Source organism: Ranitomeya imitator, chromosome 6 (genome assembly GCF_032444005.1).
Source record: "Ranitomeya imitator isolate aRanImi1 chromosome 6, aRanImi1.pri, whole genome shotgun sequence".
NCBI lineage: Eukaryota > Metazoa > Chordata > Amphibia > Anura > Dendrobatidae > Ranitomeya > Ranitomeya imitator.
Window position 1 is genome coordinate 524,952,043 of NC_091287.1, and position 10,032 is coordinate 524,962,074.

The window sequence follows — 10,032 nt, forward strand, 5'->3', positions numbered from 1 at the left end:
TAAGGTTGAAAGGATTGTTATTAATATAAATTTGAAATAATTATAAAGAGACTAAGGCTATGTGCACACGATGCTCCTCCCACCATGCCATGACAAAATTCGCTACTGACGGAGAAAATTTAGCTCCCATTGAAACTTTGTTGTTTTGGAGAAAAAAAAATTCTGTCAAACGTTTTTTGACACTTCTCTTCACAGAAAAGAAGACGCAGGTCCCAACACCAGCTTGTGTTACTAATGAGTTTACTGGAAAGTGCTTTTTGGAACAAAATGGATTGTTATCTCTCATGGACATTAATGTGATTTCCACCTCTTTGAAACTAGAAATCCATCTTTTTATCCGGAACACACTAATACTGAATCCATGGAACGTTTTCAGGATAACATTGAACGGGATTTGCGTAATCTCGCATCAGAGGCTGCACCTCGTTCTCACAAATACAATCTGTCAAAAGAAGAACGAAATGCTTTAACTAAATTAAAGACAAACACCGACATCATTATTAAGATGTCGGGTAAAGGTGGATTTGTAGTGGTTCTTAATAAATCTGATTACACAAATGCCATTCATACTATGTTATCAGACAACAACGTTTATCATTTGCTTGAATCGGATTTCTCGGTAGAATTTTGTAAAATGTGTAAGTGTATAATTGATGAGGGACTCAGCCAGGGTTTTCTCACTGAAAAATAAGCTGAATATTTGCACATACAAAATCCAGTCATTCCGATTTTACATGCATTACCAAAACCGCATAAAAATGTCTGCCCACCTCCTATGCGCCCCATAGTGTCGGGGATAGGATCTCTCAGTGAACACATAGGGGAATGGATAGATACAATTTTACAGCCATTAGTTCAGAGAACACCTGACTACCTGAAGGATACAAAGCATGTACTCAGCATGTTCAGTGGAGTGATTTGGGATCCTGAATGGTCATGGTTACCCTGTGATGTAGTTGCCCTATACACGTATATTCCACATAGGATTGCATTGCATGCTGTCCAGTCCAATCTACATAAATATAGTTCATATGATTGAGTTACAAATGTATATTATTGCAGTACTTGCTTTTCTTTTATCTCACAATTTCTTTTTGTTTGACAGAAATTTTTTTTCTCCAAAACAACAAAGTTTCAATGGGAGCTAAATTTTCTCCGTCAGTAGCGAATTTGGTCATGGCATGGTGGGAGGAGCAGTACATTTTTTGCACAGATAACCCATTTTTATCAATATTGAATAGTATTCTAGGTACATAGATGACCTGCTACTAGTGTGGTAGGGAGAGTTTGGCTATGTGCACATGTTGCGGAATGGGGTGCAGAATTTTCTGCACAAAATCCGCATCTGCTGGCAGAAACCGCAGGTGCAGATTTGCCGCGGATTTTATGCGGAATTGATGCAGATTTTGTGCTGATTTTCTGCGGTTTGAGGGTGCAGAAACGCTGGAGATCTGCGCAAAAGAAGTGACATGCACTTCTTTTAAATCCGCAGCGTTTCCGCGCGGATTTTTCCGCACAGCTTTTTTTTTCCCCATTGATTTACATTGTACTGTAAATCACAGTGCGGATCTGCAGCGTTTCTGTGCGGAAAAATCCGCCGCGGATCCGCACGAAATCTGCATCGTGTGCACATAGCCTTAGTCTCTTTATAATTATTTCAAATTTATATTAATAATAATCCTTTCAACCTTAAATTTAGCCATACATTTGATAAAAAAAGCATACATTGTTCAGATCTATGTTTGTCCAGTACTCCTTTTACTACTATCAGTAGTTGCACTTACCGTAAAAAGACCGCAGGAAATCCCATACTTCATGCACGCAGTTTCCACCCACCATGTACGATTCAATTCCCGTGGGTGAGGTCATTAGAGCAAAAAGAAATTGTAGTGACAATGTGACTTCTGACAGTGAAAAAAGGAATATCAGAGAACGCCTTAAAAATAGGAAATATCCTGATTGGACGAGAACCGTGCCGATAATATAGTTCATAAAAAATCGAGAGCTGAACTTATTACACCGATTTCTGAGTCAGATTCCAATTGTCAAAATCAAATTAAAAGGCACAACACTAATTCCCGTTCAGAACAACCAGTTTTGGTTCTCGCGTACAGCGCTCATTTCTGGTCAATTTCTGATATAGTTCACCGAAATTTGAACATTTTAAGAGACAATGACATTATGGACACTCTATTAAAAGATGGTATTAGGATTGTATCCAGACGTGCTCCAACTTTAGCTAATTCATTATCACCCAGCCTTTATGATGCTACTAAAACAAAAAACTCCTCCACTTGGTTGTCCACCACAGGGTTTTTCAGATGCGGGCAATTTCCCTGCAAAACGTGTTTACGCTCCAAGAAAACATCTGTTTTTTCTGCTCAAAAAATCAAAAGAAGTTTAAAATAAAAAATGTTCTCAATTGTAACTCAGATCACGTAGTATACATAATAGAATGTTCAGCATGTGAACTATTATATGTGGGTTCTACCATCAAAAGATTAAAAGACAGGATCAGGGAGCATCTTTATGATATTACCCAGCCCACAACTCGTCATGTATCTAATGCATCCAGCCATCTCATAAAATCGCACAACAGACAAATTGCACGCTTTAGTGTATTTGCAATAGAACAAGTGCATAGAAGTATACGTGGTGGAGACAGAGAAAAGAAATTGCGGGATAGTGAAGCTTTTTGGATTTACCTATTAAACACTTGACTACCTCTGGGTTTGAACTTGAAGAAGGAAATTATGTTGCATTATTGATTGATTATAGTTAACATTATTTGTATATGTTATGCGCATTTGTAATTGAATGTGGTGTGTGTGTGTGTGTGTGTGTTGATTTTTTTTTTTGTGCACTTTGCATTTCATGTCATGCTTTTCAAGTGTTAATTTCATTCTGTGGAGCAATCATTTTCACTCTGTTCCCCACCTGTTTGGGGCGTATTTTAACTTTTGGCAAGACTGCTCATTGTGAAACTGAGGACTAAGAGCGCTATACGTATTCGAAACGCGTCCAGTTATTGAAGACATTCCTTCCTCCAGTATGCACTGGTTTGTCAAGCAGCTTACTTTTTAAATCTGTCCAAATAAAGATTTTTTATTTTATTTCCTGAGCTGGATACCTTCATTTTCATGCACAAGTACCTGGCGTCAAGCAGAGACGTTTCCGAGATCAAATTTCTCATGGGCTGTGAGAATACCACCACAAGGGTGAGCTGAATCATGTTCTTTTTTCTGAAGAAATCTCACTTATTAAACCTGACAGGGCACACCTGTGAAGTGAAAACCATTCCCGGTGACTACCGTTTGAAGCTCGTCAAGAGAACGCCAAGAGTGTGCAACAGGAAAGAAATATATCTTGGTACCGTGTTAGCCAGTAGATAGAAAAATAAGAAGAATATGTCTTTGCCTGATGAAGAGACCTGTGTAGTCTCGAAAGCTTGCAATTTATTACCATCTTTTCAGTTAGCCATTAAAAGGTATCAACCACTGAGGACTCTCAATTCTAAATATTTTTCTAAGAGTGTGCAAAGCAGTCATCAATGCAAAAGGTGGCTACTTTGAAGAACCTAGAATATAAGACATAATTTCAGTTGTTTCACACTTTTTTGTTAAGTATATAACTCATAGAGAAAGCCTGGGAGACCTGCTTCCCTCTGTAACTCATAGAGAAAGCCTGGGAGACCTGCTTCCCTCTGTAACTCATAGAGAAAGCCTGGGAGACCTGCTTCCCTCTGTAACTCATAGAGAAAGCCTGGGAGACCTGCTTCCCTCTGTAACTCATAGAGAAAGCCTGGGAGACCTGCTTCCCTCTAACTCATAGAGAAGTATGGGAGTCCTGCTTCCCTCTGTAACTCATAGAGAAAGTCTGGGAGACCTGCTTCCCTCTGTAACTCATAGAGAAAGCCTGGGAGACCTGCTTCCCTCTGTAACTCATAGAGAAAGCCTGGGAGACCTGCTTCCCTCTGTAACTCATAGAGAAAGCCTGGGAGACCTGCTTCCCTCTGTAACTCATAGAGAAAGCCTGGGAGACCTGCTTCCCTCTAACTCATAGAGAAGTATGGGAGTCCTGCTTCCCTCTGTAACTCATAGAGAAAGCCTGGGAGACCTGCTTCCCTCTGTAACTCATAGAGAAGTTTGGGAGACCTGTTCCCTCTGTAACTGTCCTATGCAATGCAATAGGACTTTGACCAGAGCTGAACGGCAAGAACACAGACGACGGAATGGGCTGTGTTTTTACTGTGGTGATTCCACTCATGCTATCTCCGATTGTCCTAAGCGCACTAAGCGGTTCGCTAGCTCTGCCACCATTGGTACGATACAGTCTAAATTTCTTTTGTCCGTTACTTTGATCTGCTCTTTGTCATCCTATTCTGTCATGGCATTTGTGGATTCAGGCGCTGCCCTGAATTTGATGGACTTAGAGTATGCTAGGCGCTGTGGGTTTTTCTTGGAGCCCTTGCAGTATCCTATTCCATTGAGAGGAATTGATGCTACGCCTTTGGCCAAGAATAAGCCTCAGTACTGGACCCAGCTGACCATGTGCATGGCTCCTGCGCATCAGGAGGATATTCGCTTTTTGGTGTTGCATAATCTGCATGATGTGGTCGTGTTGGGGTTGCCATGGCTACAAGTCCATAACCCAGTATTGGATTGGAAATCAATGTCTGTGTCCAGCTGGGGTTGTCAGTAAGTACATGGTGATGTTCCATTTCTGTCTATTTCATCATCCACCCCTTCTGAGGTCCCAGAGTTCTTGTCTGATTACCGGGATGTATTTGATGAGCCCAAGTCCGATGCCCTACCTCCGCATAGGGATTGTGATTGCGCTATCGATTTGATTCCTGGTAGTAAGTTTCCTAAAGGTCGACTATTTGTCTGTGCCTGAGCACGCCGCTATGCGGAGTTACGTAAAGGAATCCTTGGAGAAGGGTCATATTCGCCCGTCGTCGTCGCCATTGGGAGCAGGGTTCTTTTTTGTGGCCAAGAAGGATGGTTCGCTGAGACCTTGTATTGATTACCGCCTTCTAAATAAAATCACTGTCAAATTTCAGTACCCCTTGCCGCTGCTGTCTGATTTGTTTGCTCGGATTAAGGGGGCTAGTTGGTTCACCAAGATAGATCTTCGTGGTGCGTATAATCTTGTGCGCATTAAACAGGGCGATGAATGGAAAACAGCATTTAATACGCCCGAGGGCCATTTTGAGTACCTCGTTATGCCATTCGGGCTTTCTAATGCTCCATCAGTGTTTCAGTCCTTTATGCATGACATCTTCCGAGAGTACCTGGATAAATTCCTGATTGTATACTTGATGATATTTTGGTCTTCTCGGATGATTGGGAGTCTCACGTGAAGCAGGTCAGAATGGTGTTCCAGATCCTGCGTGCAAATTCTTTGTTTGTGAAGGGGTCAAAGTGTCTCTTTGGTGTTCAGAAGGTTTCATTTTTGGGTTTCATTTTTTCCCCTTCTACTATCGAGATGGACCCTGTTAAAGTTCAGGCCATTTATGATTGGACTCAGCCGACATCTCTGAAGAGTCTGCAAAAGTTCCTGGGCTTTGCTAATTTTTATTGTTGCTTCATAAATAATTTTTCTAGTATTGCTAAACCGTTGACTGATTTAACCAAGAAGGGTGCTGATGTGGTCAATTGGTCTTCTGCTGCTGTGGAAGCTTTTCAAGAGTTGAAGCGTCGTTTTTCTTCTGCCCCTGTGTTGTGTCAACCAGATGTTTCGCTCCCGTTCCAGGTCGAGGTTGATGCTTCTGATATTGGAGCAGGGGCTGTTTTGTCGCAAAGAAGTTCTGATGGCTCGGTGATGAAACCATGCGCCTTCTTTTCCAGGAAGTTTTCGCCTGCTGAGCGTAATTATGATGTTGGCAATCGAGAGTTGCTGGCCATGAAGTGGGCATTCAAGGAGTGGCGTCATTGGCTTGAAGGAGCTAAGCATCGCGTGGTGGTCTTGACTGATCATAAGAACTTGACTTATCTTGAGTCTGCCAAACGGTTGAATCCTAGACAGGCTCGTTGGTCGCTGTTTTTCTCCCGTTTTGACTTTGTGGTTTCGTACCTTCCGGGCTCTAAAAATGTGAAGGCGGATGCCCTGTCTAGGAGTTTTGTGCCCGACTCTCCGGGTTTGTCTGAGCCGGCGGGTGTTCTCAAGGAGGGGGTAATTTTGTCTGCCATCTCCCCTGATTTGCGGCGGGTGCTGCAAAAATTTCAGGCTAATAGACCTGACCGTTGCCCAGCGGAGAAACTGTTTGTCCCTGATAAATGGACGAGTAGAGTTATCTCTGAGGTTCATGGTTCGGTGTTGGCTGGTCATCCTGGAATCTTTGGTACCAGAGATTTGGTGGCTAGATCCTTTTGGTGGCCGTCTCTGTCGCGGGATATGCGTTCATTTGTGCAGTCCTGTGGGATTTGTGCTCGGGCTAAGCCCTGCTGTTCTCGTGCCAGTGGGTTGCTGTTGCTTTTGCCCTTGCCAGTCCCAAAGAGGCCCTGGACACATATCTCTATGGATTTTATTTCGGATCTCCCCGTCTCTCAAAAAATGTCGGTCATTTGGGTTGTTTGTGATCGCTTCTCGAAGATGGTCCATTTGGTACCCTTGTCTAAATTGCCTTCCTCCTCTGATTTGGTACCATTGTTCTTCCAGCATGTGGTTCGTTTACATGGCATTCCGGAGAACATCGTTTCTGACAGAGGTTCCCAGTTTGTTTCGAGGTTTTGGCGAGCCTTTTGTGCTAGGATGGGCATTGATTTGTCTTTTTCCTCGGCTTTCCATCCTCAGACAAATGGCCAGACTGAACGAACCAATCAGACCTTGGAAACATATCTGAGATGTTTTGTTTCTGCCGATCAGGATGATTGGGTGTCTTTTTTGCCTTTGGCTGAGTTCGCCCTTAATAATCGGGCCAGCTCGGCTACTTTGGTTTCGCCGTTTTTCTGCAATTCTGGTTTTCATCCTCGTTTCTCTTCAGGGCAGGTTGAGTCTTCTGACTGTCCTGGTGTGGATACTGTGGTGGATAGGTTGCAGCAGATTTGGACTCATGTGGTGGACAATTTGACATTGTCTCAGGAGAAGGCTCAACGTTTCGCTAACCGCAGGCGCTGTGTGGGTCCCCGACTTCGTGTTGGGGATTTGGTTTGGTTGTCATCTCGTTATATTCCTATGAAAGTTTCCTCTCCTAAGTTTAAGCCTCGTTTCATTGGTCCGTATAGGATTTCTGAGGTTCTTAATCCTGTGTCTTTTCGTTTGACCCTTCCAGCTTCTTTTTCCATCCATAACGTATTCCATAGATCATTGTTGCGGAGATACGTGGCACCTGTGGTTCCATCCGTTGATCCTCCTGCCCCGGTTTTGGTTGAGGGGGAGTTGGGGTATATAGTGGAGATTGGATTCTCGTATTTCGAGACGGAAACTTCAGTACCTGGTTAAGTGGAAGGGTTATGGTCAGGAAGATAATTCCTGGGTCTTTGCCTCTGATGTTCATGCTGCCGATCTGGTTCGTGCCTTTCATTTGGCCCATCCTGGTCGGCCTGGGGGCTCTGGTGAGGGTTCGGTGACCCCTCCTCAAGGGGGGGTACTGTTGTGAATTCTGTGGTCAAGCTCCCTCCTGTGGTCATGAGTGGTACTTCGGCTGGTTCTGTCTATGAGCTTTCGCTGGTGGATGTGAGTGGGGCTGTGGCTTCTGAGTTTCCTTCCTCAGGTGACAAGGTTAAGTCGTTAGGTGCTGCTCTATTTAACTCCACCTAGTTCTTTGTTCCTGGCCTCCTATCAATGTTCCAGTATTGATCTGGCTCTCTCCTGGATCGTTCTTGTGGCCTGTCTGCCCTGCATAAGCTAAGTTCTGCTTGTGTTACTTTTGTTTGCTATATTTTCTGTCCAGCTTGCTATATTGGTTTTTCTTGCTGGCTGGAAGCTCTGAGACGCAGAGGGAGCACCTCCGTACCGTTAGTCGGTGCGGAGGGTCTTTTTGCCCCTCTGCGTGGTTGTTTGTAGGTTTTTGTGCTGACCGCAAAGCTATCTTTCCTATCCTCGGTCTATTCAGTAAGTCGGGCCTCACTTTGCTAAAATCTATTTCATCTCTGTGTTTGTATTTTCATCTTAACTCACAGTCATTATATGTGGGGGGCTGCCTTTTCCTTTGGGGAATTTCTCTGAGGCAAGGTAGGCTTATTTTTCTATCTTCAGGGCTAGTTAGTTTCTCAGGCTGTGCCGAGTTGCATAGGGAGCGTTAGGCGCAATCCACGGCTACCTCTAGTGTGGTATGATAGGATTAGGGATTGCGGTCAGCAGAGTTCCCACGTCTCAGAGCTCGTCCTATGTTAGTAACTATCAGGTCACTTTGTGTGCTCTTAACCACTAGGTCCATTGTGGTTCTGAATCACCTGTTCATAACACCGATACCCAGAGGCAGTAGCTCTGTCGTCAACTAGGGCAGATAAGGTGGCGGATGCCCTGTTGGCCATCTTTTCACGTGTAGGGTTTCCCAGGGAAATGCTTACTGATCAAGGGACCCAATTTATGTCTCGCCTAATGGAGGCTCTCTGTAAGAGAATGCAGGTGAAGCACCTGGTATCGAGTGCGTATCACCCACAGACCAATGGCTTCTGTGAACGCTTCAATGGTACCCTCAAACAGATGCTACGCATGCTGGTTGAGACTCAAGGGCACAACTGGGAGCGGTACCTCCCACACCTGCTGTTTGCTTACCGAGAGGTTCCGCAGGCCTCGACGGGGTTCTCCCTCTTCGAGCTCCTGTACGGCAGGCGAGTCCGGGGACCCCTTGGGTTGGTAAGAGAATCCTGGGAAGAGGAGCCGAACCCCTCTGAAGTGTCCATAGTGGAGTATGTCATGCTCTTCCGTGACAAGATGCAGACCTTGACGCAGTTGGTGCATGACAACATGACGCAGGCTCAGGCTGATCAGAAGCACTGGTACGACCAGAACGCCCGGGAGTGGACCTACCACGTGGGTCAAAAGGTGTGGGTGCTGGTCCCCGTACCAACGGATAAGCTTCAGGCAGCCTGGGAGGGCCCGTTTGTCGTCCACCAACAGCTCAACCCGGTCACTTACGTGGTCACGCTTGACCACGCTCGGGGTAGGCGAAAGGCCTTTCACATCAACATGATGAAGGCTCATCACGAACGTGAACCTTTCGTCCTACCGGTCTGCAGCTTGCCCGAAGACGGTGAGGAAGACACCCTCCTGGACCTGCTGGCCCAAGCCAAGGCCAATGGGTCCATCGAGGACGTGGAAGTAAGCGCCTCGTTAACTGAACCCCAGCGGTTGCAGTTGCAAACCACACTGGAACCATTCCGGGTTGTGTTCTCCAACCGACCTGGGAGGACTGAGTTAGCCGTCCACGAGGTGGATACCGGGAATCACGCCCCACTACGGCGAACACCCTATCGAATCTCTGACCAGGTGCAGATTATGCGCCAAGAGATCGATGAGATGTTACAACTGGGGGTGATTCGACGGTCAAAGAGCACGTGGGCATCACCTGTAGTTCTCGTGCCAAAGAAGGACCGGACCACCCGGTTCTGCGTGGACTACAGGGGGCTCAATGCCATCACAGCCTCCGACGCGCACCCAATGCCGCGCATCGAGGAGCTGCTGGATAAGTTAGCTGGCGCAGATTACCTAACAATAATGGATCTGAGTAGAGGATACTGGCAGATTCCCCAGAGCCCCGAGGCGCAGGAGAAGTCCGCCTTTATCACGCCCTTCGGACTGTACGAGTACACGGTCATGCCCTTCGGCATGAAGAATGCCCCTGCCACTTTCCAGCGGATGGTCAATCTCCTGCTTCAGGGACTGGAGAAGTACGCAGTGGCGTACTTGGATGACATTGCCATCTTCAGTTTCTCCTGGGAGGAACACCTGCAGCATCTCGAGGAGGTGCTCAGGCGAATCCACCAAGCAGGACTGACTATCAAGCCCGGAAAGTGCCAGATGGGCATGAGGGAGGTCACTACCTGGGGCACCGGGTAGGCGGGAACACCCTGAAGCCAGAGCCTG